We start from the raw sequence: 4470 nt of genomic DNA, 5'->3' as shown, positions 1-4470 counted from the left end.
CTACAGGGTGTCAAAAATCCGTAACTTTGGTTCTCTTGAAAATATTTCAATGAAATTTTAGAAACTTATTCCCTATACTATGATACTTAAATTGTATTGGTATAAATCAATTTGAGCTACAGGGTGTCCAAATATTCACGTATAAAGTGTAACGCGTTCAATATCTTTCACTTGTTTGACATATTTATTGTTATTTAACCAAAATTCGTCTCAAACCTGTTGTTAACTATGAGAGAAACGTATTTAGTAATTTAAATCATAGAAGTAAGTGTACAAAAGTGTACAATTTATCCTCTATCGATGTACATAAACAGTTTTTCAATTTTTCGAATTCACGAACATCGATTTTATGATCGCCGAAAGGCCGTTTCGTCCCACCGTGCGGCGGTTACAGCGGCCCGAATCTCCGAAATGTTGCTATAATGTGTTCCCCTCGTTGGAATTTTCAATTTTGCGAAAAGAAAATAATCGCAGGGAAACAGACCAATGCCAATTCGAATAAAATGGACACATTATAGCAATATCTCGGAGATTCAGGCCGCTGTAACTCCTGTACTAAACGAGCTACCAAAACAGGAGCTGCAAAGGTCCTTCGAAATGTTAATTACGCGGTCTACACGCTGTATCGACGCAGAGGGAGATTATTTTGAGTAAATAAACGTGTGTGTAAAAACTTTACTGGCACTTTTTTCTTTTTATAGCAAAAGTTTTTTTAGACAGACCGTGTATGTATACAAATGTCCGATGTCCAGCTTTGGAATTCTATTATTTTCGCCAGTACTCGGTATTAAAAACGTAAAATAGCTGTCAGTCGCCGAATGCGTTAATCAAACGCTTCTCTCGTGGGTGCGGGAGATGGTTCCAACAATTTAGGGAATTATATTCCAGGGACGTGGTTCGTTCGCGTTCCCACAGGCCCCGCGGGGCGCCTCCCGCTATTTTCTCGATCTCGGCCCTCGCGGAGGCGAGACAAACGAGCGTAAACACAGAGGGCCAGGGATGCCCGCGGTGCGCGAACTCGAGAAACGAACGCTCGCCACCCTTTTGCTCGGCCAGACGTGGCCATACAATCCTCCGCTAGGAGCGTTAACCCCCGTCGATGATCTCAATTGCCGGAACCGCCGACGAAACTTCACCCCCTGACCTCGACCGTCTTTTCTTACCCTTAGTTTCTATTCTCCGTCGTCTCACTTGTCGCGTTCTAGGTTTCCTCGTGTTTGCGGGTGGTCGTGGCTGGTTCTCATGGCTCGTCTCGCGTACATGGCGATTCTATTGGGTTGGCGATTACTTAATTCGGTTAATTGCCAGACCAGAGTCTCCTCGTTGGCGGCCATTTTGGGAATATAACGTCTGTTTCATTTTCACGCAGAGGGAATCGCAATGGTAGTCGCGATTTCTATCTTTGGTAATCATCTGTAAGTACCGGATGTTTGCGTGTTGAATTTCACAGTGGAACATTGTTCGCGATTCTGCTACGGGGGTAGATTTATCTGATTGGATAAAGTCGTTGACAATGCAGCTGCAATACCGTCTTTGCCTTTGTTTCAGCGACGACGTAACGAAATGATTCCTCAGCTGATTAAGAGTAATATTACACTGTGCACAGTCATCGTTTCGTCATGTGTTTTAATAACGTTATGCAAATGAAAGGATCCATGGAAACTATTAAAAAAAATAATTTTTCAGATACCAACTAGCTACGAATCAAAAGTTTGCTCTAAATTAATCAAAAATTATGCGATGTCACGTTTCTTTTGTTAATGTATTGGGCGGTCTGGAAAGTCCATGCCGAGTTTTAGTAGACGGCACAGGTCTGAATATGTCGGAATGGCTGAAAACAAATAACATATATACATTCTTTAAAATGTGGAAAAGTTGTGGAAGAAAATGGTACATATATATATAATTCGATAAATATACATCAAAATTCAAATATGCCTTTGAATTTTTCTTAAAAATAGGCACGATCTTTCCGGACGACCCAATGTTTATGTCAATCATTAATTACATTCGTCTTTCTTTGGAAAAGTTACAGGTGTTGCGGTGTATCGAAATTAACGACCGATAGCGTAGTTGACGAACCATGAATGACCCGCGCGCCATCAGCTCGCCCATTCCTGTCCCAGACGTCGAGGTCGTACCCCTATCAATCCTCCGTTCACGCAACACCGCCCTTATGCATTCCGATACAAAAATAATGTCGCGCTGAAGGGTTATTTAAAACGCGGTTATTAAAAACCCTGGACAGTGTCCGCGCCTAAACGGCAGACAATTACCCTCGCAGTTCTACTAAAAATAAAACACCGCCGGACGAAAACAGGGAACTCGTCGGGGAACGAGGGAAACAGACCGAGCGGGAAAGGGAGAAAAAAAAAAGGAAGCGACGGAGGCAACTTCCGGAAAAGTTAATATCCCGTGGGAAGGATGATGCGCCGGTTGGTTTGGTTCAAATGCAGGCGTCTGTGTCGCGGAGGTGGGACCGATGGGGCAGGGGGATGGTCGAGATCTGGACAGAAAACTTTGTTTCCTAGAACTATATCGTTCTCTCTCTCTCTATCTCGGCTGGTCTGTCTCTCTCTGGCTTGTAGTTCGCCTCTTCGTTACCTCGGATATCCAACGAAAGGCGAAGTTCAACGCAGGGAGAATAGATGCCTCCGGGGACGAGTTTAGGACTGTCCAAAGAAACTCGTCTGGAATTCACAGGAATCGGTCCGGGGAAGGGGGAGAGAGGCTTTCAAGCAACCGCAGCTCTCTTACCAATTGGTCCGGTCTTAAGATCGCCGGAGTTTAATTGGTCTTGACCGCTTGGCCAGAGTAATTGGCCAATCTAAAATTCGGTTTCAACTTAGACGCTCCTCGCGTCTTAAAGGTACTTAGCGTCGTCGAAATCCCTTTGTTCTCCGCTGAACGGCCCTGCTGTGGGCTTTCGAAAAGTTCGTTGCGGATTTGCCGAAAAGCTCGTTGCCCTACGCTCGATTTGTTGCGTGGGATGGAATTTTCATAAAAATCAGCGCCAACTATATCTCGTTGTTCCAGGATTGGAATGCAAACTTTCACGCGCAAGAGTCGATTCTAGTGACTTAGGAGCGAGGCTGTGCAACACTAGGATCCTTGGAGTTTAGAGCGAGGAAACCTTAGGAACTAGATACTAGGGAGTTTAGGATCTAAGTATTATGTAGAATCTAGAGGCCTCAGAGTTTAGAACTTGGAAGTGTCAGAGCTTAGAACATAGAGAGCTCAGAGTTTCGGGCTTAGAAATATTAGGACCAAAGTACTAGAGTGTTTAAGACTTAGGGGTTATAGAACTTGGAATTTAGAAGCCTCGGACCTTAGAACCTAGGAAGCTTAGAGTTTAGAGCCTAGAAACCTTAGGACCTAGATACCGGAGAATTTAGTACCTAGAGACTGTACCATCTAGAGGCCTTAGAACCTAGTAGCCTCGGAGCTTAGGACCTAGAGACCTTAGGACAAAGAAACCTTAGAGCCGAGTGCCTAAAGACCTTAGACCTAAAGACCTTAGACCCTAGAAACCTTAGAACGAGAAATAAAAAATCTTGCACAGTGAAATAAAAAATCGTCATTGATACGTTACTTACAGAAGTGTCCAAAGATATATCGTTAGCTGGTGAGTGTAAATTTCCTAAAATGAAATTAAATGTATCAGTTTTGTTCGGAACTGTTGCAATTTGCTCGACAATGTATCACGCTCGAATCACCGTATCGAGAAGGTAATGGGAGAAATCCCATGAAAGAATTACCTTAGCCGTGGCACGTGGACGCAGACGTAGACAGGGGGAGTGTGTCGGTGAGAGAACCGTCGGCATGTAGACGCGCCTAACCGCAAAATTCCAGAAATTTAATATCTCGCTCGACTCTACCAGGGTTGGCCGTTTCATAAGTTCCCTCCGACACAACCAATCCCTCGTCAGGATCCTCCTGAAATTCTACAGCCACGTTCCAACCCACCAAAATGCTCTCCCTTTCTCATCGCTGGTTGCTTTTCATCGTATCCCGCAACTGCCGCCGCTAATTTCTTCCTTTGCGACGCAATCAAATTGCAAAATTCGCTTTTTATTAATTCGACGACTAGTCGCGCCTCGTGGAATGCACATATTAAAACTTTGAACAGAAGTAATCGTAGGAACCGAATTAAATTTACGAATACTGCCTTGTTTAAATTTGCGAAAGGTCTAGTCGCGCTTGCGATTCATCCAGGACACGAAATCTTTAGCTTGGAAGTCAGTTGATTTTCACTCTTTGGTCCTGTGGTTTCTGGATCTTGAGATCTCCAAGTCCTGCGATCTGCATCTTGAGATCACCAGGTTCTGAAATTTCTACGTCCTGAGGCCTTCAATCCTAAACCAGATATCTCAAATCTAGAGATTCTAGGATCTAGAGACCTAAGGGGCTTGAAACTTTAAGGCCTAGGAATTTCAGAACCTAGAGATCACAGAACCTAGGAATTTCAGA

General features: G+C 44.0%; 1 protein-coding gene across 2 annotated transcripts in view; it reads left to right on the top strand.

Moving 5' to 3' along the window:
• LOC128880005 (paired box protein Pax-6-like) overlaps window positions 1–4470 on the top strand; it is a 97384-nt gene that overhangs the window by 64094 nt on the left and 28820 nt on the right. The window lies entirely within an intron of this gene.

The sequence above is a fragment of the Hylaeus volcanicus genome, chromosome 7, assembly GCF_026283585.1.
Source record: "Hylaeus volcanicus isolate JK05 chromosome 7, UHH_iyHylVolc1.0_haploid, whole genome shotgun sequence".
Taxonomy (NCBI): domain Eukaryota; kingdom Metazoa; phylum Arthropoda; class Insecta; order Hymenoptera; family Colletidae; genus Hylaeus; species Hylaeus volcanicus.
Note: the sequence above shows the minus strand (reverse complement) of the source record. Positions and strands in the feature narration are given on the sequence as shown.